Source organism: Mytilus californianus, unplaced genomic scaffold (genome assembly GCF_021869535.1).
Source record: "Mytilus californianus isolate M0D057914Y unplaced genomic scaffold, xbMytCali1.0.p SCAF_3, whole genome shotgun sequence".
NCBI classification, from domain to species: Eukaryota; Metazoa; Mollusca; class Bivalvia; order Mytilida; family Mytilidae; genus Mytilus; species Mytilus californianus.
This window is the reverse complement of record NW_026262679.1, coordinates 69279422-69306515: the sequence shown is the minus strand read 5'-3', so window position 1 is coordinate 69306515 and position 27094 is coordinate 69279422. Positions and strand designations below refer to the sequence as shown.

Genomic DNA, 27094 nt, shown 5'->3' with positions numbered 1-27094 from the left:
CGCCACCAAAATTCAAACTAGATCTGTGTTTTGTGGTAATAAGCATTGTGTATAAGTTTCATAACATTTGGGTGAGGCAAACTAAAATTAGAGAACGGAAACAAAAAATTCAGCAATTTTTCCATTTGTAAAGGGGTATATCTCTAGAACGGTAAAAGTGAAGCCACCAAAATTCATACTTGATCTGTGTTTTGTGGTAATAAGCATTGTGTATAAGTTTCATAACATTTGGTTGAGGAAAACTAAAGTTAGAGAACGGAAACCAATTTTGGGACATACGTACGTACGTACGTACAGACGGACAAGGGTAAAACTTAATGCCCCCTCCACTACGGCGGGGGCATAAAAAATTGTGCGAATGCACCACATTACTTCATTGAATCAATGAGGGTACCTTATAATTGCAATTTCAATTAGTTTTTACAAAACTTAGTTGATCCTGGGACATAACATGACATACAAACACATTTAAAAATATGAAAAGCAAAATGTCTTAAAAATTCATAAGTGTCAAGTCTAAATTACTTTTAGTTGTTTAGAAGTAAAAAACCAATAGAGAGGATAGAATGATGAAAATAAATCAACTTTTCAGTTTTTATTTACCCGCAATTATGCTCTTTATGTCTCTGCCCTTATCATATTGACCAATTCTGACTTAAGAACCAGAGAAATATAAATATGAAAAAAACTGGCACATAAGTGGCAGTTTGCTGTAACAGTTGTCTCATTTCAACTAAATACAAGTTATGTTTACTGGATCAAGGCATATTTTGGTAAAAAATTACCAAACAAATATTTTCTGAATAAAATTTTGACCGATTTCTTAAAACTTTGCAAAAAGCATGTTCCGCAGACAGATATGCTAATATAAAAACATTCCAAACTTTTTTAATAATTGTCAGAATGTAATAAAATTTGGCATTTATACTACTAAGATATCATGCTAAGTAACTGTGAAGTTTCATAAGAATACTTTAAATTTTTGAGGTCTAATAGGCTTCAGACCACAATTAATTCCCTTTGTTCGTGGTCTAGGAATATAGTTCCCAATTATTATATGGGGTATTTCTTCCTAAGTATTCTGACTACTGTTTTCTTTGAAATGTTTACTATTTAAGTGGTCCTATCAGTTACATATATATTGAAATAAGTAAAACATGTGGAAAACAATTATTGTTGAAAGTGAAAGTAGTGATTTGGCCAAAATGAAAGTAGGGTAGAAATTAGTCTTCGTCATTTATTCAAGATTCAAATCCTACCGTTGGCATGTTAATAGGGCTCTCAAAAGAAAAAGCACTGATGGATTGTCCTGGGACAAGCATATTTTATTCCAATAATAATGGTCTATAAGCAGTTAAATTTATTTCATGTTTGATGCGGTGCAAATTTTTTAATTCAATTTGACTTTTACCAAAAAATGCATTGGGAAGAATAATTGTGGTCTGAGTCCTAGGAGATGAGTTTGGACAAAACACAATTATTGTGAATAAAAGGTCTTACAGGTACAAAATGATCTTTGTCATATTACTTTTCAAGAAAGAAAATAGAAATTACACAAAATCTATCAAAATAAGACATTTTGACCATATTTGGGCATATGAGGCAGGTATTGGCATTTTTTACAGTTTACATGATTTCTAATGAAAATTAAAGAAAAGAAATGTGGATAGTGTCCACATGTGGACACAGATGATGCCCCCGCTTGCATATCATATAGTTATAAAGGGACATAACTGAAGAACGGTAAAAGTGACGCTACCCAAATTTGAACTTGATCTGAGTTTTGTGGTAATAAGCATTGTGTGTAAGTCTCATAACATTTGGTTGAGGCTAACTAAAGTTAGAGAACGGAAACCAATTTTGGGACATACGTACGTACGTACGTACAGACGGACAAGGGTAAAACTTAATGCCCCCTCCACTACGGCGGGGGCATAAAAAATTGTGCGAATGCACCACATTACTTCATTGAATCAATGAGGGTACCTTATAATTGCAATTTCAATTAGTTTTTACAAAACTTAGTTGATCCTGGGACATAACATGACATACAAACACATTTAAAAATATGAAAAGCAAAATGTCTTAAAAATTCATAAGTGTCAAGTCTAAATTACTTTTAGTTGTTTAGAAGTAAAAAACCAATAGAGAGGATAGAATGATGAAAATAAATCAACTTTTCAGTTTTTATTTACCCGCAATTATGCTCTTTATGTCTCTGCCCTTATCATATTGACCAATTCTGACTTAAGAACCAGAGAAATATAAATATGAAAAAAACTGGCACATAAGTGGCAGTTTGCTGTAACAGTTGTCTCATTTCAACTAAATACAAGTTATGTTTACTGGATCAAGGCATATTTTGGTAAAAAATTACCAAACAAATATTTTCTGAATAAAATTTTGACCGATTTCTTAAAACTTTGCAAAAAGTATGTTCCGCAGACAGATATGCTAATATAAAAACATTCCAAACTTTTTTAATAATTGTCAGAATGTAATAAAATTTGGCATTTATACTACTAAGATATCATGCTAAGTAACTGTGAAGTTTCATTAGAATACTTTAAATTTTTGAGGTCTAATAGGCTTCAGACCACAATTAATTCCCTTTGTTCGTGGTCTAGGAATATAGTTCCCAATTATTATATGGGGTATTTCTTCCTAAGTATTCTGACTACTGTTTACTTTGAAATGTTTACTATTTAAGTGGTCCTATCAGTTACATATATATTGAAATAAGTAAAACATGTGGAAAACAATTATTGTTGAAAGTGAAAGTAGTGATTTGGCCAAAATGAAAGTAGGGTAGAAATTAGTCTTCGTCATTTATTCAAGATTCAAATCCTACCGTTGGCATGTTAATAGGGCTCTCAAAAGAAAAAGCACTGATGGATTGTCCTGGGACAAGCATATTTTATTCCAATAATAATGGTCTATAAGCAGTTAAATTTATTTCATGTTTGATGCGGTGCAAATTTTTTAATTCAACTTGACTTTTACCAAAAAATGCATTGGGAAGAATAATTGTGGTCTGAGTCCTAGGAGATGAGTTTGGACAAAACACAATTATTGTGAATAAAAGGTCTTACAGGTACAAAATGATCTTTGTCATATTACTTTTCAAGAAAGAAAATAGAAATTACACAAAATCTATCAAAATAAGACATTTTGACCATATTTGGGCATATGAGGCAGGTATTGGCATTTTTTACAGTTTACATGATTTCTAATGAAAATTAAAGAAAAGAAATGTGGATAGTGTCCACATGTGGACACAGATGATGCCCCCGCTTGCATATCATATAGTTATAAAGGGACATAACTGAAGAACGGTAAAAGTGACGCTACCCAAATTTGAACTTGATCTGAGTTTTGTGGTAATAAGCATTGTGTGTAAGTCTCATAACATTTGGTTGAGGCTAACTTAAGTAGAGAACAGAAACTAAAAATTCAGCAATTTTTCTATTTGTAAACACGCATAACTCTAGAACGGTTGTGTATAAGTTTTATAACATTAAGTTGAGACAAACTAAAGTTAGAGAACGGAAACGAAAAATTCAGCAATTTTTATGTTTTTTAAGGGACATAACTCAAGAATGGTAAAAGTGTTGCCATCAAATTTCGTACTTAATCTGTATTATGTAGTAATAAGCATTGTGTATAAGTTTCATAACATTTTGTTGAGGCAAACTAAAGTTAGAAAACGGAAACAAAAAAATTGTACTTGATCTTAGTTTTGTGGTAATGAATATTGTGTATATGTTTCATAATGTTTGGTTGGGGCAAACTTAAGTTACAGAATGGAAACTAAAAATTTTGCAATCTTTCAACTTATAAAGGGGCATAAAATTAACTCAATAATGATTAAAGTGACACTACCCAAATTCAACTTGATCTGTGTTTTATCAGTGGAAGTCAAAATTAAATATTGCATTGTATAAAGCATTGATTGTAGTTGATTCAACTATAACCATGGACAAAGGAAGATAACTCCAATTTTAAAAATTACTTGATATTAAGAAAAAAATTAAAATTTTGCAATTTTTCCATTTCTAAAGGGGCATAACTCTAGAATGGTTAAAGTGACGCCACCAAAATTCAAACTAGATCTGTGTTTTGTGGTAATAAGCATTGTGTATAAGTTTCATAACATTTGGGTGAGGCAAACTAAAATTAGAGAACGGAAACAAAAAATTCAGCAATTTTTCCATTTGTAAAGGGGTATAACTCTAGAACGGTAAAAGTGAAGCCACCAAAATTCATACTTGATCTGTGTTTTGTGGTAATAAGCATTGTGTATAAGTTTCATAACATTTGGTTGAGGAAAACTAAAGTTAGAGAACGGAAACCAATTTTGGGACATACGTACGTACGTACGTACAGACGGACAAGGGTAAAACTTAATGCCCCCTCCACTACGGCGGGGGCATAAAAAATTGTGCGAATGCACCACATTACTTCATTGAATCAATGAGGGTACCTTATAATTGCAATTTCAATTAGTTTTTACAAAACTTAGTTGATCCTGGGACATAACATGACATACAAACACATTTAAAAATATGAAAAGCAAAATGTCTTAAAAATTCATAAGTGTCAAGTCTAAATTACTTTTAGTTGTTTAGAAGTAAAAAACCAATAGAGAGGATAGAATGATGAAAATAAATCAACTTTTCAGTTTTTATTTACCCGCAATTATGCTCTTTATGTCTCTGCCCTTATCATATTGACCAATTCTGACTTAAGAACCAGAGAAATATAAATATGAAAAAAACTGGCACATAAGTGGCAGTTTGCTGTAACAGTTGTCTCATTTCAACTAAATACAAGTTATGTTTACTGGATCAAGGCATATTTTGGTAAAAAATTACCAAACAAATATTTTCTGAATAAAATTTTGACCGATTTCTTAAAACTTTGCAAAAAGCATGTTCCGCAGACAGATATGCTAATATAAAAACATTCCAAACTTTTTTAATAATTGTCAGAATGTAATAAAATTTGGCATTTATACTACTAAGATATCATGCTAAGTAACTGTGAAGTTTCATAAGAATACTTTAAATTTTTGAGGTCTAATAGGCTTCAGACCACAATTAATTCCCTTTGTTCGTGGTCTAGGAATATAGTTCCCAATTATTATATGGGGTATTTCTTCCTAAGTATTCTGACTACTGTTTTCTTTGAAATGTTTACTATTTAAGTGGTCCTATCAGTTACATATATATTGAAATAAGTAAAACATGTGGAAAACAATTATTGTTGAAAGTGAAAGTAGTGATTTGGCCAAAATGAAAGTAGGGTAGAAATTAGTCTTCGTCATTTATTCAAGATTCAAATCCTACCGTTGGCATGTTAATAGGGCTCTCAAAAGAAAAAGCACTGATGGATTGTCCTGGGACAAGCATATTTTATTCCAATAATAATGGTCTATAAGCAGTTAAATTTATTTCATGTTTGATGCGGTGCAAATTTTTTAATTCAATTTGACTTTTACCAAAAAATGCATTGGGAAGAATAATTGTGGTCTGAGTCCTAGGAGATGAGTTTGGACAAAACACAATTATTGTGAATAAAAGGTCTTACAGGTACAAAATGATCTTTGTCATATTACTTTTCAAGAAAGAAAATAGAAATTACACAAAATCTATCAAAATAAGACATTTTGACCATATTTGGGCATATGAGGCAGGTATTGGCATTTTTTACAGTTTACATGATTTCTAATGAAAATTAAAGAAAAGAAATGTGGATAGTGTCCACATGTGGACACAGATGATGCCCCCGCTTGCATATCATATAGTTATAAAGGGACATAACTGAAGAACGGTAAAAGTGACGCTACCCAAATTTGAACTTGATCTGAGTTTTGTGGTAATAAGCATTGTGTGTAAGTCTCATAACATTTGGTTGAGGCTAACTTAAGTAGAGAACAGAAACTAAAAATTCAGCAATTTTTCTATTTGTAAACACGCATAACTCTAGAACGGTTGTGTATAAGTTTTATAACATTAAGTTGAGACAAACTAAAGTTAGAGAACGGAAACAAAAAATTCAGCAATTTTTATGTTTTTTAAGGGACATAACTCAAGAATGGTAAAAGTGTTGCCATCAAATTTCGTACTTAATCTGTATTATGTAGTAATAAGCATTGTGTATAAGTTTCATAACATTTTGTTGAGGCAAACTAAAGTTAGAAAACGGAAACAAAAAAATTGTACTTGATCTTAGTTTTGTGGTAATGAATATTGTGTATATGTTTCATAATGTTTGGTTGGGGCAAACTTAAGTTACAGAATGGAAACTAAAAATTTTGCAATCTTTCAACTTAAAAGGGGCATAAAATTAACTCAATAATGATTAAAGTGACACTACCCAAATTCAACTTGATCTGTGTTTTATCAGTGGAAGTCAAAATTAAATATTGCATTGTATAAAGCATTGATTGTAGTTGATTCAACTATAACCATGGACAAAGGAAGATAACTCCAATTTTAAAAATTACTTGATATTAAGAAAAAAATTAAAATTTTGCAATTTTTCCATTTCTAAAGGGGCATAACTCTAGAATGGTTAAAGTGACGCCACCAAAATTCAAACTAGATCTGTGTTTTGTGGTAATAAGCATTGTGTATAAGTTTCATAACATTTGGGTGAGGCAAACTAAAATTAGAGAACGGAAACAAAAAATTCAGCAATTTTTCCATTTGTAAAGGGGTATAACTCTAGAACGGTAAAAGTGAAGCCACCAAAATTCATACTTGATCTGTGTTTTGTGGTAATAAGCATTGTGTATAAGTTTCATAACATTTGGTTGAGGAAAACTAAAGTTAGAGAACGGAAACCAATTTTGGGACATACGTACGTACGTACGTACAGACGGACAAGGGTAAAACTTAATGCCCCCTCCACTACGGCGGGGGCATAAAAAATTGTGCGAATGCACCACATTACTTCATTGAATCAATGAGGGTACCTTATAATTGCAATTTCAATTAGTTTTTACAAAACTTAGTTGATCCTGGGACATAACATGACATACAAACACATTTAAAAATATGAAAAGCAAAATGTCTTAAAAATTCATAAGTGTCAAGTCTAAATTACTTTTAGTTGTTTAGAAGTAAAAAACCAATAGAGAGGATAGAATGATGAAAATAAATCAACTTTTCAGTTTTTATTTACCCGCAATTATGCTCTTTATGTCTCTGCCCTTATCATATTGACCAATTCTGACTTAAGAACCAGAGAAATATAAATATGAAAAAAACTGGCACATAAGTGGCAGTTTGCTGTAACAGTTGTCTCATTTCAACTAAATACAAGTTATGTTTACTGGATCAAGGCATATTTTGGTAAAAAATTACCAAACAAATATTTTCTGAATAAAATTTTGACCGATTTCTTAAAACTTTGCAAAAAGCATGTTCCGCAGACAGATATGCTAATATAAAAACATTCCAAACTTTTTTAATAATTGTCAGAATGTAATAAAATTTGGCATTTATACTACTAAGATATCATGCTAAGTAACTGTGAAGTTTCATAAGAATACTTTAAATTTTTGAGGTCTAATAGGCTTCAGACCACAATTAATTCCCTTTGTTCGTGGTCTAGGAATATAGTTCCCAATTATTATATGGGGTATTTCTTCCTAAGTATTCTGACTACTGTTTTCTTTGAAATGTTTACTATTTAAGTGGTCCTATCAGTTACATATATATTGAAATAAGTAAAACATGTGGAAAACAATTATTGTTGAAAGTGAAAGTAGTGATTTGGCCAAAATGAAAGTAGGGTAGAAATTAGTCTTCGTCATTTATTCAAGATTCAAATCCTACCGTTGGCATGTTAATAGGGCTCTCAAAAGAAAAAGCACTGATGGATTGTCCTGGGACAAGCATATTTTATTCCAATAATAATGGTCTATAAGCAGTTAAATTTATTTCATGTTTGATGCGGTGCAAATTTTTTAATTCAATTTGACTTTTACCAAAAAATGCATTGGGAAGAATAATTGTGGTCTGAGTCCTAGGAGATGAGTTTGGACAAAACACAATTATTGTGAATAAAAGGTCTTACAGGTACAAAATGATCTTTGTCATATTACTTTTCAAGAAAGAAAATAGAAATTACACAAAATCTATCAAAATAAGACATTTTGACCATATTTGGGCATATGAGGCAGGTATTGGCATTTTTTACAGTTTACATGATTTCTAATGAAAATTAAAGAAAAGAAATGTGGATAGTGTCCACATGTGGACACAGATGATGCCCCCGCTTGCATATCATATAGTTATAAAGGGACATAACTGAAGAACGGTAAAAGTGACGCTACCCAAATTTGAACTTGATCTGAGTTTTGTGGTAATAAGCATTGTGTGTAAGTCTCATAACATTTGGTTGAGGCTAACTTAAGTAGAGAACAGAAACTAAAAATTCAGCAATTTTTCTATTTGTAAACACGCATAACTCTAGAACGGTTGTGTATAAGTTTTATAACATTAAGTTGAGACAAACTAAAGTTAGAGAACGGAAACGAAAAATTCAGCAATTTTTATGTTTTTTAAGGGACATAACTCAAGAATGGTAAAAGTGTTGCCATCAAATTTCGTACTTAATCTGTATTATGTAGTAATAAGCATTGTGTATAAGTTTCATAACATTTTGTTGAGGCAAACTAAAGTTAGAAAACGGAAACAAAAAAATTGTACTTGATCTTAGTTTTGTGGTAATGAATATTGTGTATATGTTTCATAATGTTTGGTTGGGGCAAACTTAAGTTACAGAATGGAAACTAAAAATTTTGCAATCTTTCAACTTATAAAGGGGCATAAAATTAACTCAATAATGATTAAAGTGACACTACCCAAATTCAACTTGATCTGTGTTTTATCAGTGGAAGTCAAAATTAAATATTGCATTGTATAAAGCATTGATTGTAGTTGATTCAACTATAACCATGGACAAAGGAAGATAACTCCAATTTTAAAAATTACTTGATATTAAGAAAAAAATTAAAATTTTGCAATTTTTCCATTTCTAAAGGGGCATAACTCTAGAATGGTTAAAGTGACGCCACCAAAATTCAAACTAGATCTGTGTTTTGTGGTAATAAGCATTGTGTATAAGTTTCATAACATTTGGGTGAGGCAAACTAAAATTAGAGAACGGAAACAAAAAATTCAGCAATTTTTCCATTTGTAAAGGGGTATAACTCTAGAACGGTAAAAGTGAAGCCACCAAAATTCATACTTGATCTGTGTTTTGTGGTAATAAGCATTGTGTATAAGTTTCATAACATTTGGTTGAGGAAAACTAAAGTTAGAGAACGGAAACCAATTTTGGGACATACGTACGTACGTACGTACAGACGGACAAGGGTAAAACTTAATGCCCCCTCCACTACGGCGGGGGCATAAAAAATTGTGCGAATGCACCACATTACTTCATTGAATCAATGAGGGTACCTTATAATTGCAATTTCAATTAGTTTTTACAAAACTTAGTTGATCCTGGGACATAACATGACATACAAACACATTTAAAAATATGAAAAGCAAAATGTCTTAAAAATTCATAAGTGTCAAGTCTAAATTACTTTTAGTTGTTTAGAAGTAAAAAACCAATAGAGAGGATAGAATGATGAAAATAAATCAACTTTTCAGTTTTTATTTACCCGCAATTATGCTCTTTATGTCTCTGCCCTTATCATATTGACCAATTCTGACTTAAGAACCAGAGAAATATAAATATGAAAAAAACTGGCACATAAGTGGCAGTTTGCTGTAACAGTTGTCTCATTTCAACTAAATACAAGTTATGTTTACTGGATCAAGGCATATTTTGGTAAAAAATTACCAAACAAATATTTTCTGAATAAAATTTTGACCGATTTCTTAAAACTTTGCAAAAAGCATGTTCCGCAGACAGATATGCTAATATAAAAACATTCCAAACTTTTTTAATAATTGTCAGAATGTAATAAAATTTGGCATTTATACTACTAAGATATCATGCTAAGTAACTGTGAAGTTTCATTAGAATACTTTAAATTTTTGAGGTCTAATAGGCTTCAGACCACAATTAATTCCCTTTGTTCGTGGTCTAGGAATATAGTTCCCAATTATTATATGGGGTATTTCTTCCTAAGTATTCTGACTACTGTTTTCTTTGAAATGTTTACTATTTAAGTGGTCCTATCAGTTACATATATATTGAAATAAGTAAAACATGTGGAAAACAATTATTGTTGAAAGTGAAAGTAGTGATTTGGCCAAAATGAAAGTAGGGTAGAAATTAGTCTTCGTCATTTATTCAAGATTCAAATCCTACCGTTGGCATGTTAATAGGGCTCTCAAAAGAAAAAGCACTGATGGATTGTCCTGGGACAAGCATATTTTATTCCAATAATAATGGTCTATAAGCAGTTAAATTTATTTCATGTTTGATGCGGTGCAAATTTTTTAATTCAACTTGACTTTTACCAAAAAATGCATTGGGAAGAATAATTGTGGTCTGAGTCCTAGGAGATGAGTTTGGACAAAACACAATTATTGTGAATAAAAGGTCTTACAGGTACAAAATGATCTTTGTCATATTACTTTTCAAGAAAGAAAATAGAAATTACACAAAATCTATCAAAATAAGACATTTTGACCATATTTGGGCATATGAGGCAGGTATTGGCATTTTTTACAGTTTACATGATTTCTAATGAAAATTAAAGAAAAGAAATGTGGATAGTGTCCACATGTGGACACAGATGATGCCCCCGCTTGCATATCATATAGTTATAAAGGGACATAACTGAAGAACGGTAAAAGTGACGCTACCCAAATTTGAACTTGATCTGAGTTTTGTGGTAATAAGCATTGTGTGTAAGTCTCATAACATTTGGTTGAGGCTAACTTAAGTAGAGAACAGAAACTAAAAATTCAGCAATTTTTCTATTTGTAAACACGCATAACTCTAGAACGGTTGTGTATAAGTTTTATAACATTAAGTTGAGACAAACTAAAGTTAGAGAACGGAAACGAAAAATTCAGCAATTTTTATGTTTTTTAAGGGACATAACTCAAGAATGGTAAAAGTGTTGCCATCAAATTTCGTACTTAATCTGTATTATGTAGTAATAAGCATTGTGTATAAGTTTCATAACATTTTGTTGAGGCAAACTAAAGTTAGAAAACGGAAACAAAAAAATTGTACTTGATCTTAGTTTTGTGGTAATGAATATTGTGTATATGTTTCATAATGTTTGGTTGGGGCAAACTTAAGTTACAGAATGGAAACTAAAAATTTTGCAATCTTTCAACTTATAAAGGGGCATAAAATTAACTCAATAATGATTAAAGTGACACTACCCAAATTCAACTTGATCTGTGTTTTATCAGTGGAAGTCAAAATTAAATATTGCATTGTATAAAGCATTGATTGTAGTTGATTCAACTATAACCATGGACAAAGGAAGATAACTCCAATTTTAAAAATTACTTGATATTAAGAAAAAAATTAAAATTTTGCAATTTTTCCATTTCTAAAGGGGCATAACTCTAGAATGGTTAAAGTGACGCCACCAAAATTCAAACTAGATCTGTGTTTTGTGGTAATAAGCATTGTGTATAAGTTTCATAACATTTGGGTGAGGCAAACTAAAATTAGAGAACGGAAACAAAAAATTCAGCAATTTTTCCATTTGTAAAGGGGTATAACTCTAGAACGGTAAAAGTGAAGCCACCAAAATTCATACTTGATCTGTGTTTTGTGGTAATAAGCATTGTGTATAAGTTTCATAACATTTGGTTGAGGAAAACTAAAGTTAGAGAACGGAAACCAATTTTGGGACATACGTACGTACGTACGTACAGACGGACAAGGGTAAAACTTAATGCCCCCTCCACTACGGCGGGGGCATAAAAAATTGTGCGAATGCACCACATTACTTCATTGAATCAATGAGGGTACCTTATAATTGCAATTTCAATTAGTTTTTACAAAACTTAGTTGATCCTGGGACATAACATGACATACAAACACATTTAAAAATATGAAAAGCAAAATGTCTTAAAAATTCATAAGTGTCAAGTCTAAATTACTTTTAGTTGTTTAGAAGTAAAAAACCAATAGAGAGGATAGAATGATGAAAATAAATCAACTTTTCAGTTTTTATTTACCCGCAATTATGCTCTTTATGTCTCTGCCCTTATCATATTGACCAATTCTGACTTAAGAACCAGAGAAATATAAATATGAAAAAAACTGGCACATAAGTGGCAGTTTGCTGTAACAGTTGTCTCATTTCAACTAAATACAAGTTATGTTTACTGGATCAAGGCATATTTTGGTAAAAAATTACCAAACAAATATTTTCTGAATAAAATTTTGACCGATTTCTTAAAACTTTGCAAAAAGCATGTTCCGCAGACAGATATGCTAATATAAAAACATTCCAAACTTTTTTAATAATTGTCAGAATGGAATAAAATTTGGCATTTATACTACTAAGATATCATGCTAAGTAACTGTGAAGTTTCATAAGAATACTTTAAATTTTTGAGGTCTAATAGGCTTCAGACCACAATTAATTCCCTTTGTTCGTGGTCTAGGAATATAGTTCCCAATTATTATATGGGGTATTTCTTCCTAAGTATTCTGACTACTGTTTTCTTTGAAATGTTTACTATTTAAGTGGTCCTATCAGTTGCATATATATTGAAATAAGTAAAACATGTGGAAAAAAATTATTGTTGAAATTGAAAGTAGTGATTTGGCCAAAATGAAAGTAGGGTAGAAATTAGTCTTCGTCATTTATTCAAGTTTCAAATCCTACTGTTGGCATGTTAATAGGGCTCTCAAAAGAAAAAGCACTGATGGATTGTCCTGGGACAAGCATATTTTATTCCAATAATAATGGTCTATAAGCAGTTAAATTTATTTCATGTTTGATGCGGTGCATATTTTTTAATTCAATTTGACTTTTACCAAAAAACGCATTGTAACCAATGGGAAGAATAATTGTGGTCTGAGGCCTTCACAACATTGTACTTTAAATGTGTTTGGATTACCTCCCTTACACTGCTTTTAAATTGTCCATTAACAAGGAAACCCTTGTTTTCCCCCTTTTTTGCCCCTAATTCCTAAACGGTTTGAGCCATAACCCCCCAAAGCCAATCCTAACCATCCCTTTGTGGTATGGAAACTTGTGGTATAATTTCAGAGTGATCCATACACCGTTCAACAAGTTATTGTCTGGAAACTAGAATAAATGTGGATAGTGTCCACATGTGGACACAGATGATGCCCCCTCTTGCATATCATATAGTTATAAAGGGACATAAATGAAGAACGGTTAAAGTGACGCTACCCAATTTTGAACTTGATCTTAGTTTTGTGGTAATGAATAGTGTGTATAGGTTTCATAATGTTTGGTTGGGGCAAACTTAAGTTACAGAATGGAAACTAAAAATTTTGCAATCTTTGGTGTATAAAGGGGCATAACTCTAGAATGGTAAAAGTGACACTACCCAAATTCAACTTGATCTGTGTTTTAACAGTGGAAGTCAAAATTAAACATTGCATTGTATAAAGAGTTGATTGTAGTTGATTCAATTATAATCATGGACAAAGGAAGATAACTCCAATTTTAATAATACGTCCCGTAAACGGGCGTATAAAAATTACTTGATATTTAGAAGAAAATAAAAATTTTTCCATTTATAAAGTGGCATTACTCTAGAACGGTTAAAGTGACGCCACCAAATTTCAAACTTGATCTGTGTTTTGTGGTAATAAGTTTTGTGTTTAAGTTTCATAACATTTGGTTGAAGCAAACTCAAGTTAGAGAACGGAAACCAATTTTGGGTAAAACTTAATGCCTCCACCGCTAAGGCGGGGGGCATAAAAATGCTTATTTGGGCCCCTTTTTGGCCCCTAAATCCTAAACTGTTAGGACTATAACCCCCAACTATAATTGTCTGGAAACCAAAGTTCTTCGGACGACGACGACGTGATACCAATATACGACTGCAAAATTTTTGCGGTCGTATAAAAAGTACTACATTTATGTAAAAGATTTTTTTTTAAATAAATTACAGTTAATATCATGGAAAGGAACATTGCTGGTGGAAATTTCGACTCACTGGTTATGTAAATAAACTCATCATAGATACCAGGATTAAATTTTGTATCTACGCAAGACGCGCGTTTCATCTACAAAAGACTCATTTTGTACTAAGAAGTAGTTAGCAAATTTGTTGCAGTTTTTATTTACAGGAGCATCTGACACTATATCGTATGATAAACTGTCCTCAACTTCCTCTGCCGGAAGAAATCAAGGCAATCCAAAAATCTGTGTTAACTATTTTCCTATTTCAGTTGACTAATATTTGTCCTCATTAGCTAAGCCTAAATTTGGTATTTTTCGAAACACTGAGATTTCTTTAGTTAAAATCAAATTCATTGTTACATACACGAGCAAATCGAACAAGTTGGGATATATAAACACCATAAGATGGTGCCAATGGAACGTCACCATCTAAAAATGGATAATAAACAATAGGAAACTTAAAATCATCTCTCTTTTATCCTAAATCTTAGTACTAAGCTTCCTGTTAAAGTTATAGATATCAAGATCCAGGAAAGTACATTGTTCATTGTTATTAGCTTTATTTAAAGTCAGTTCAGCAGGATTTAGTGTACTTAATGAAATCGTCATTTTTGAGAGCCAATATATCATCCAAATATTTTATATCAGATATTGTTTCGATTGGTCTTTGCTGATTTTAGTCATAAATTGTAACTTGTAACAATACAGAAAAGGGTCCGCAATCAGAGGTGCACAGTTAGTCCCCATAGGAATTCTGATAACCTGACGATATATGTAATCTCCATTGTAAATTTGTTTCATTTAGAAAATTACAATTTGTTTTTAAAAAATCAAGGATTAATTTTTCATATTTTTTTTAATTAATCCCCACAAACGTTGTGCTTTTGCAATAGGTAAATTTTGCGCAAACGTGGATTTTTTTTTCGTGCAAATGTAACGCGCCAATAACGTATTGACTGAGTGAAGTCCTTAATCTATATATTACATATGTAAATAGTGTAAGTTTGAAAATGATATTGACTCCATGTTACTATTTTTAGTAACATGGAGTCAATATCATTTCTAAATCATATGAAATATAATCTTATGTCTTTATATATTAAACAAAATGTCTTTCAGGGCATAATTAATTTAATTGGAAATTTTACAAGTTATATTTTTAGTGGAATTTTTAAATGAAGGACATCTTTAACCAAATGTATTTATTTAATTCTACAAAAAAACTTGTTCATAGTAATGGTTATTTCCAACATAATATTTGTAAAGAATGTCAGTTTTAAAAATATTTCAGATAAAAACTATAATTTGACAAAATAGAAATGTTTTGAGCCCAGTGAGTGAGTGTGTCTCACCCAATATTGCTTCTGTCAGTGTAAAAGTGTAACGTTGACTAAAAAAGTGATTCCATTTATCAGTAAAATACAGAATTTTATAAAAAAAATAATTTTTTCTTAAGAAGCAATTCATGGTCTTGAATATAAGCTTCTGTTCAAGATTCATAAATATCCATGAAAGTTTACAAATTTATCATGTCAAAAAAGTTTTAATCCCAGATGGTCTGTAAATGTAACTAAAAATGAAGTCCATAGATCAGAAAAATACTGAAAATGAACAAAATATATTTTCAAAAGTTTGCTTCAGACATTATCTCTTCATCATTAAAAAGCTTCTGCCAAAGTTTCAAAAAAATTCTATGACGGTTTGATAAAGTAATTGGTGTGTAACAAACTTTAACCTAATACTGTATTTATTTGTTAAATGTTAAAAAAAAACTGAATCCATTTATCATTTGAATATGGCAAAATGAAAATAAATATTATCAAAATTTTGCTCTGAATACTGAATACAACTAAGCTTTTGTCTAATTTTCCTAAAATTCCATGAAACTTTGACAAAGTTATTGAAGACTGAAAAACTTTAACCTCATATTAAATCTGAATGTTACTGTAAAAAAAAGTCCATTAATCCGAAAAATATGGAAAAATGAAAATAAATATTTTCTAAATTTTGCACTGGATACTGTAATTTGGTCATAAACAAGCTTCTGTCTAAATTTCCTAAAATTCCATGAAGGTTTGACAAAGTTATTGATGCATAAAAAATCTTTTACCATAAACTGAACCTAAATATTGACGCCACCTAGGGCATCTAAGCTACCAGTAGGTCTCGCTTTCACAACATAAATGTTGCAGGCTTAACAAAAATCCTTCGAGTATTTTTGACAAAATTATTCAAGTTTTGAATCTTTATAATCAAAGACTGTACTAAAATATTGACTGCAATTAAGCTATGCCAATATTCATTTAGTAAAATAAATTAAATGGAGTGGGGTCAAATTATTGACCCTAGATACTAATAGGTATAATAGTACCAGGTGAAACATGGAATCAATAGGTATTAATAGTCCAAGGTAAAATATGGAAAATAAGCAAAAATAAAATTACTCCTGAAATTAAAATGGTGATTCTTTAACATGTAAAATATTTTGCCCATTGCTAGCCTTGGGCTTTTTTCTGCTCTTTGGTCTGGTTGTGGTCTCTTTGACACATTCCCTGTTTTCATTCTCAATTTTATTATGAAACCATTGTATATATATATATATAAATATATGTTCCGGACCATATGAGTATTTGGACCATACGTGTATGGTCATGACCATATTGGTATATACTCATATGGTCCAACCTTACGCGTATGGCCCAGGTAATTAATACGATGAATGTTAAAAAGTTACTTTTACCTTAATTAAGTATGACCCTTCCAGGTGTCACTCACAAGCACTTTGGAAATTGAACCTTCTTCCTTTTTTATTATTATTTTTAGTGTATAAATCTGTTTGTAGTAAATTCAAATTTCATAAATATTTCAAATTATTTTTAGTGATTTATTGTGTTTTTGCTCCAGGACCTATTAAACTATGATCTTACAATAACAGTAGATGATACTTGTTATCTCTATTTTCATTTGGTAAATAAGAAATAAAAGGGTGACACATATTTCTTACTGTAACTGTGAGATTGTATAAATAGGAACAAAATCACAACATTTAAATGAAAATAAGTCAAAATTGGAAGAATTAAAAAAAAAAAAAAAGTCATGATGTTTAACTTACAGATGAGAAGGTAGACATATTACAGGCGCTTTAAATTGACTCTAGTGAAAGACAGAATGACATATGCACCAAAATACAAACAATATGTCAATATCAAGGATTTCAGTTAGCAATTTGTGCCGATTTTGGTTCGTAGAACGAGCTGTGTGTTTCTGCGAAGGAAGTTAGAATTTATTCGAACAATACCCATATGGTCAATACTCATATGGTCCGGCCCATTAATAACTAAACGAGTATATACTCATATGGTCATGACCATACGCGTATAGTCCAAATACTCATATTGTCCGAAACATATATATATGTCTCTGAGAACTTTGCAAAATTTGCCACAGTACAGAAAACAAGCAATGGCGGGACAGCTGTATAGCTGACAATATGATATGGGATGCCACCACCACCACCACCCCCCCCCCCCCCTTTCCGCCTTTGGGCTCAATGTTGAAAGCTGTATAGTGTTACCTATAGTTGCTTAAAATCTGAATTCTTTGGACTCTTTTGGATAATTGTCTCACATTTCTTTAATCTAAGACGCTTGATAAAAAATAAATCAATCAAGTCTCCTACCTGTAAACTTTGCTTTACAGCCGATTCCAACGAGTGTGTAGCTAAAGGTAGAATCTTTGGTAAGCTTCCTTGCTAGATCAACTATGAAGTCATTATTAGGTAAGGTACATCCAGCCTTTGGGTGGAGTCAATAGTTAAGCAGAGAACCAATCAGAATTAAGTGACAGAATATAAACATGTAAAACTAGTTTTACAAGTCAGTTTAAAAATAAGTTTTCAATCTAAATTTAAAATCTAATGATAATTATAAGCTCATTCACAAGCATGTTGTAGGTGTGTTTGATGTGCCAATTTTATTTTGATAAATGGTGAAAAGTTAACTGAAAGCTGACTTTCCTAAAATGTTTTCTTCTTCGTCAGACATTACAAATAATAATATATTTTACCTGTCTGTTGAATTTGTTACATCAAGTTAATAAAATGTAGTTGGCTATGACTGACAAGTGCTGACCGTATTCACTTTTACACATACACATATGTTTACAATACACCCGGACAGGTAAAAAAGATTGGAAGGTGTTCAAAAGTACATATGACCTGATCATTCAATCTAGGTCAGATTAAATCTAACTGAATTAGAGACATAAAAATTGGTCTTCATGGCTGCATTATTTATCTAAAACTAATAAGTAAGGTAATGTTAACAAACCAAGTGGATGTCCAAAAACTCTGCAATATTTTCAATTCTAAACTGCAGTTGTTTGCTGGGGTTTTTTTTCCGTTGCATTTTTAACCAAATATAAGTACTACAACCGTGCATGATATATTATACAATTATAGCCTTTGTATGAGGTCAATACGAGGTTATATCGACCTAAGAGAAGCATATTGACTGAGGACGAAGTCCGAGGTCGATATGCTTCTCTGGGTCGATATAACATCGTATTGACCTCAACCAAAGGCTACAATTGTTATATTATTAATCAACAACTATAGCATGAACAATGTAAAATTGGGGATTTCTAGAATCTATTTTTAGTAACATGCTGTATGCCCTGTGCAATATGCTGTTTTTGACCTACGAAAAGCTAAACACAACAGTATTGGCGTGCAAACTGAGCAAATACAAATGTACATGTGATCAAGTTTTAACGAATCACAAATCCTTAAAAATATTCGATTAATAATATTAAGTAGTATGATAATTTTCTTTTCTGTATGAATATAAAAGATTTTAGTTCTAAAAAATATGCATATATAAAGAAAATACATAACAATGTTTTATGCGTGGGGATTACACCAAAAGACATTAATTAACTAAACTGCCTATTCACGGCGTAAAAAAACGTCACCCCGCTTCTGATTTATTGTAATAAAAAGATGTTTTAATTCAATCAAAGACTATGAAATAAAATTTCATTGCAAAGAAGTCTAGGTAAACCTTTGTATGAAACATTAAGATATTATAAATAATGAACAGTCCATTGATATTAATGTTTTCATTGGATGATAAAATAGCGCTTTGCTCCTCCCAATTTAAGGTAATAATCATTTTATGGTTGAGCTAGCAAGGAAGCTAACCAAAGATTCTACCTTTAGCTACACACTCGTTGGAATCTGCTGTAAGTCTTCTCTGATGTTAACCTCTCCTTTATACCAATTTCGAAATGCATGATTGCTTCTCCTTATGTCATACTTGTGGTTATGATCTTCACATTTCCTTTCTATGCATTTGACTTTTAGATTCTTCATTTGATTCTGTTGCTATTAATCATTTGCTGCAAAACACAAAAGCATGAATAAGGATTAACAAATAGACATAATTTTTGTAAAATGTGGTACAAATTAAGAGAATTCCATACACTTAAACACAAGTTATTGTCTGAAAACTAGAAAAATGCTTGTTTTAGACCATTTTAGCCCCTTATTCCTGAAAGGTTTGGGCAATCACCCCCAAAATGAATCCCAACCTTCTACTTGTGGTATTGAACCTTGTGGTACAATTTCAGAGCAATCAAAATACTCATACACAAGTTATTGTCCTGAAAACTAGAAAAATGCTTGTTTATAGTAATATCTAACAAATAAAATTCCTTCATCAACATTTAATAGTAACTTCTAAAAATAAATTGACGGCTAGGATTTTTCAACCATAAAAACCCATTTAAATACATCATAAAAGTATTAAAAATAGAAAATGACATCATAATCATGGCTAAAATTGAAAAAATCTTCATCAGCAACATTTAATAGTCATATCTAAAAATAAAATTCCTTCATCAGCATTTAAGAGTAACTTCTAACTAGGGGCTCTAAGGAGCCTTTGTTGCTCACCTGATATTTTTATTTACAATTGATGCATGATATAATGCAACCGTTATACATTTGCTTTAGTTTCAGAGATATAAGCCAAAAACTGCATTTTCCCCCTAAGTTCTATTTTTATCCATGTCTGACATGTTGGTTGGCAGGCAGGGTCATCGGACACATTTTTTAAACTAGATACCCTAGTGATGATTGTGGCCAAGTTTGGTTAAATTTTTCTAAGTTGTTTCAGGAGAGAATATTTTTGTAAAAGATTACAAAAATTTACGAATAATTGTTAAATTTGACTTTAAAGGGCAATAACTCCTTATGGGGCCATTGCCCATATTGGTCATTTGACTTATGTGTAGATCTTACTTTGCTGAACATTATTGCTGTTTACAGTTTATCTCTATCTATAGTAATATTCAAGATAATAACAAATAAACTGCTTCGCTGAGCGCAGCTGGATACGCCCGCAGAGGTCAAACCCTGAACAGTTTGGGCAAAAATGGACACAATATTCAAGCTTGATACAGGTCTGAATTTGGATTGTAATTAAATATTTGACATATTATAGGTTTCTGAATAAATGTAGTCAAAGAACTTGAAATTGGTTATATGAATTGAATTTATATTCAATTAAAGATTTCTTTCTGTTGTGCAATATACTGTGCTGTTGCGCAATACTAGTAAATCTGTTGTCAGACTATAAACAAATAAAGTTCAATAACTTTTCAATGTTATATTAGAAATTTATAAAAAAAACTAAAGGGAGGTTAACTTAATAGATATAAATCAGTCATCAACGTTTAATGAAAACTGCTCTAAGCACTTTAAGGATATTGTCCAAAAACTTGAAAATCACCCCTTTTTTATGAATAAAATCTTGTAACTCGGAAATATAAAATCTAAAATTTATAAAAATCAAAAGGGAGCTTACAACAATAGATATAAACAATTTACCAAAGTTTCATAAAAAATGCTGAAAGCATTTTTGAGTTATTGTCCGAAAACTGGAAAATCACCCTTTTTGTAACGAATAAAACCCCATAAATCAGAAACATATAGTCTAAAATTTATAAAAATCAAAAGGGAGCTCATGTCGATAGCATTAAACAATTCACCAAAGTTTCTTGCAAATTGGTGAAATTGTTTTTGAGTTATTGTCCGAAAACTGGAAAATCCCCCCTTTTTTAATGAATAAAACTCCAAATTTAGTTTTTTTGAAATTAAGTTTCAGAGATATAAGCCAAAAACTGCATTTTACCCCTATGTACTATTTTAGCCATGTCGGCCATCTTGATTGGTGGGCAGGGTCTTCGGACACATTTTTAAAACTAGATACCCTATTGATGATTGTGGCCATGCAAGTTTGGTTAAATTTGGCCGAGTAGTTTCAGTAGAGAAGATTTTTGTAAAAGATTACAAAAATTTACGAAAAATTGTTAAAAAATTAATTTTAAAGGGCAATAACTCCTTAAGGGGTCAATTGACCATTTTGGTCATGTTGACTTATTTGTAGATCTTACTTTGCTGAACATTATTGCTGTTTACAGTTTTTCTCTATCTATAATAATATTCGAGATAATAACCAAAAACTGCAAAATTTCCTTAAAATTACTAATTCAGGGGCAGCAACCCAACAACAACAACAATTTCAGGGCAGATAGATCTTAACCTGTGTACATTTTTATCCCATGTCAGATTTGCTCTAAATCCTTTAGTTTCAGAGATATATGCCGAAAACTGCATTTTACCCCTATGTTCTATTTTTAGCCATGTTGGCCATCTTGGTTGGCAGGCGGGGTCATCGGACACATTTTTAAACTAGATACCCTAGTGATGATTGTGGCCAAGTTTGGTTAAATTTGGCCCAGTAGTTTCAGAGGAGAAGATTTTTGTAAAAGTTAACGGACGAAGACAACGGACGCCAAGTGATGAGTAAAGCTCACTTGGCCCTTTGGGCCAGGTGAGCTAAAAAAAAATTGACAGCTAATCACCTCAAGAGAATACATTTCTTTATAACAAAACCATTGTAAGGGAGGTAACTCTAATGAAAAAAAAAACCCAAACAAAGAATAACCAATTCTGAGTATAAAAATTTATTACCACTGAACCCTTTGATATACACTATTATAATATTATATGTATTTAAATCACAGTATTTGATGTTTCTAGAAACAGCTAAAAAATATTTCATACTAGAACTAGCAAACAAATAGCAAAAAGTACCAACATAAAGAAACAAAGCTAAAGTAATTGTCCATTAACCAGGAAACCCTTGTTTTCTGGAAAATAGAAAAATGCTTATTTGGGCCCCTTTTCGACCCCTAGTTCATAAACCGTAGGGACCATAACCCCAAAATCAATCCCAACCTTCCTTTTGTGGTTTCAAACCTCGTGTTCAAATTACATATATTTATATTTACTTATACTAAAGTTATTGTCCGGAAACCAAATGTCTTCAGACGACACTGACGACGACAACGTGATACCAATATGTGACCCCTGTCAGGATTTAAGATTGTTGTAGAGCAACAAAATATTTTCCACTAAAGAAAAATTTAGCAAGCAATATTCTATTATAATGCACTAGTGCAAATAAAGCTTCAAATTATACATGTAATAAGTGACAAATTATATTCTACACTTATTTTCAAGCTTTACTATACGATAAAAGAGTTGTAAGCTTATGCAATAGAAAAATGTACTCTGGACAATATTCACAAATATTCCTGTAAATCTTTATTTTAATTTATATTGCAACAGTTTAATTTGTGCAGTCAAATTGCATTGAGCATATTAATGTTTAAACATTGACTGTATAAGGCCTTGTTTGTGACATTGATAATGTTTTATTTTTCTAATTTTTATCTATAAGGTTTTTGCAGAATTTTTTACGTCTTCCACATCTTATTCAATATTGTTGATGTCTTCTTTAAAACAGTTTATAGTTGCAGTATAAAGAAAAAAACAGACATTGTCTAAAATAGATATGTGTTTACTTATTATATTGTTACTTCTAGTTAACTGCTATTATTTCTAGAATCAATGCACGAGACTCCCAGATTTATGTTAGAAAAAAATCCATTACATACAGTGTTAAATTAGTTTAAATCCAGTTACCAGTGGCTACAAAACAATTGATTTTGTCAACTTTCTTGGCCTAAAAAAAATAAATTCTTTAACTTAATTGTCGTTAGTATTATTTATAAATGAATTATCTCCACTTGTGAATTTTTTTTCAACATACTATCATAATTCATATGTAACTTAGTTATGTTAAGCAACCAACAATCAATCAATGTAAGGCCAACTAAAATTAATTAGATTTTCATCCAGATTTTGGAAAAAAAATGGGGCGGGTGGGAGGTTTTTATTTTTTAAATTTTCATTTCCTCCTAAACCCTTTTGTGATGTGTTGTTCATATACTAGGGTAATAATAAGCTTATATCATGTATATATATGAGGAATTCTACATTATTTTCAAATTCTTAAATCAATATTTCTGATTGGCAACCACTGATCTACATGTAATGGCTGCTTTAGAAGCCCATTTTTAATAAAAAGCAATAAATGTGGAGAAATGTTCTCTTTTAGACTACCTACATCAAATTCATTTTTCTTTTAAGCTATGATTTGTAGTGCTCATAAAATAAAGCATATGCATTGGTATGCAACACAAATATTATGAGTACAGAGTGAAATGAAAACTCAAACTGTGTTGACAATACTAGGGTTGATGCTTTGATGATTCTTATGCAAGGTGCAAATATAATTACAATTTAAAACATGAACTGAACCAAAAAAGAAGAAGTTGTTTAATGACTCTATTAAGGGGCTGAGGACAGAGGGTGTTTGCTGTTTGTCAACAAAAACGAATGCCCTTGGGGGTAAATCGAAGGAAGAAATACTGAAAACTCGACTTTTTTGTAACTATGATATTAAATTTAAAAGAAAATCTCTATATTTTAAATCGTTCATCAAGAGTAAAATAACAACTATTAGTAACAAATGGAATCTTGAAACGAATACTTTCCAAAACTGTTATTCTATATATAATCGACTTATTGATAAAAGAAATTGCATAGCCGAATATTCAAAAATTAAAAATGCTATACCTAAAATGTACATAGATATACTAAGGGGTATAAACATTTTACCGGGCCAGCAGGTCAAGTTGTTAATTAAATTTGACAACTTAGATCTGTACACATTTTCAGGTATTAAAATAACTCCCAAAAAATTAAAAAAAAACACATACTTATTCAAAATACCTTACCTAAGGCACAATTAAAATGGGAAACTGAGTTTGCTGTAAGTATTGACTGGAAAATGGTTTGGGGTAATTTAAGAAATCTCTGTACAAAAAATAAAATTAGTGAATTCCATTGGAAGTCCATTCATAACATTATTTACACCGAAACTAGACTACATCGATTTCAGCATTCTTTGGTTCAAGGTAACTGCCATTTTTGCAAAAATCACATTGAAACACAAAATCATCTTTTTATAATTGTAAAAAGGTCTACCCATTAATCAGTTAATATTAGAACTAAAAACTATATTCACAAAAGTACACTTGACACATGAATTAATTCTACAAGAGATAAATATGATCCTAGGTATTTATGACAGGCCTATAAAGGAAATTATATTTGGCAATATTCTAATATGCATAGCCAAATGGACAATATGGAAACTTCGAAATCTTATAAAGTTTGAAAACATCACTTGCAATAATAATAGAGTTATTAGACAATTTTATTGTGAAAAATGTATTACATTTCCATTGTTTATAAAAAAAAAAATAGAGCAATGTATATAACCTGATTAAAAACAATTACCTTGTTGTAGACAGGTATCACTGTTTATAGATCTGGTGTGATCAATTTAATGCATTATGTTGGGTGTGTTTGACTTGGTTTTAATTTGATACAAGAAAACTACAATATGTAATTTTATAAGTAAAGCGACATTTATCTCGCCTGTTTTCTCTGGACAGGAGTGAGAATGTAACACAGGGACCCTATGTATGCTCTCCTGGGCTACTAAGTAGCCCAGAGAGCATACTTTGGGTACTAAGGTAATTTTAACAGGATATTGGAAATAAATTGTATTTGAATTTAAAAAAAAAAATCTAAGGGCTTGCTATAATACGTTTTGTATGTTGGCCGACTCTTTGTACTCAAAAATATATACGCCATATATACGGTCATAAATCGCACAAGTTCGTGCTTGTGTCAATTACTTTATTCCAGTCAGGTTTTTGTACCAATGTGTTCCACGATTCTTGCGCTTTGGATATTATTCACAGTCCAAATTCCCTGACACAAAGTCATTGTATAAATAAAATAAATGTGGATAGTGTCCACATGTGGACACAGATGATGCCCCCGCTTGCATATCATATAGTTATAAAGGGACATAACTGAAGAACGGTAAAAGTGACACTACCCAAATTTGAACTTGATCTGAGTTTTGTGGTAATAAGCATTGTGTGTAAGTCTCATAACATTTGGTTGAGGCTAACTTAAGTAGAGAACAGAAACTAAAAATTCAGCAATTTTTCTATTTGTAATGATGCATAACTCTAGAACGGTTGTGTATAAGTTTTACAACATTTGGATGAGACAAACTAAAAAATTCAGCAATTTTTATGTTTATAATGGGACATAACTCTAGAATGGTAAAAGTGTTGCCACCTAATTTCGTACTTAATCTGTATTATGTAGTAATTAGCATTGTGTATAAGTTTCATAACATTTGGTTGAGGCAAACTCAAGTTAGAGAACTGAAACAAAAAAAATGTACTTGATCTTTACTGAGTTTTGTTGGAATGAATATTGTGTATAGGTTTCACAATCTTTGGCTGGGGAAAACTTCAGTTACAGAATGGAAACTAAAAAATTTTGCAATCTTTCTATTTATAAAGGGGCATAACTCAATAATGGTTAAAGTGACACTACCCAAATTCAACTTGATCTGTGTTTTATCAGTGGTAGTCAAAATTAAACATTGCATTGTATAAAGCATTGATTGTAGTTGATTCAACTATAATCATGGTCAAAGGAAGATAACTCCAATTTTAAAAATATATTATATAAACTTGATATTTAGAAGAAAATAAAAATTTTGCAATTTTTCCTTTTATAAAGGGGCATAACTCTAGATCGGTTAAAGTGACACCACCAAAATTCAAACTTGATCTGTGTTTTGTGGTAATAAGCATTGTGTATAAGTTTCATAACATTTGGTTGAGGCAAACTTAAGTTAGAAAACGGAAACTAAAAATTATGCAATATTTCCTTTTATAAAGGGGCATAACTCTAGATCGGTTAAAGTGACGCCACCAAAATTCAAACTTGATCTGTGTTTTGTGGTAATAAGCATTGTGTATAAGTTTCATTACATTTGGTTGAGGCAAACTCAAGTTAGAGAACGGAAACCAATTTCGGGACGTACGTACGTACGTACGTACAGACGGACAAGGGTAAAACTTAATGCCCCCTCCGGTACGGCGGGGGCATAAAAATCTACGGTTTTCTAATCACTGAAAATTGTGACATACCGCGATTAGCGTTCTTAGACACCGCCTATTACTCGTAACCCGAATATTTCATGTCCTTCTAGTAATTAATCTATATTCTCAGAAGATAATGTTGTCATCATTGAGCAGCAGAATATGTCGACTTACTCATTTTGGTTATATTACTCGAGTAGAATAAGGAAAACTGAAATTTGACACAGGAAGTTTTGAAATCGTCGGTTACCGGTAACGGAAATGAACAAAATACGGAAATCGTAAATCTTTAAAAAAAATTAAAAAATCGGGACGGGACGATTTCAGAGGGGCGGGCGGGGATGAAAATCAATCAATTAATTTTAATTGACCTATCTTTATTATCTCCCCTTTTTTATTTTTCAAGTGAAACCTTTTAAGACATATTTTTTGAAAAATTCTATCAACAGCTTTAAAATTTAAAATTTGGTTAGACCTCATATTCCAGGTTATTTGAATTATTCATATATGTGCACAGTTATCTAACTTAAA

The 27094-nt window shown here is 31.2% G+C and overlaps 1 long non-coding RNA gene across 1 annotated transcript in view; it reads right to left on the bottom strand.

Moving 5' to 3' along the window:
• The window catches only part of LOC127734977 (uncharacterized), a 32292-nt gene extending 5498 nt beyond the window's left edge, over nucleotides 1-26794 (bottom strand). The window contains exons 1-2 of the long non-coding RNA XR_007997901.1: nucleotides 26612-26794; nucleotides 17793-19510 (exon numbers count right to left, since the gene is read on the bottom strand). This is a non-coding gene — a long non-coding RNA (uncharacterized LOC127734977). The remainder of the gene's footprint in view (nucleotides 1-17792; nucleotides 19511-26611) is intronic.
• Between the last annotated feature and the right edge of the window lie 300 nt (nucleotides 26795-27094).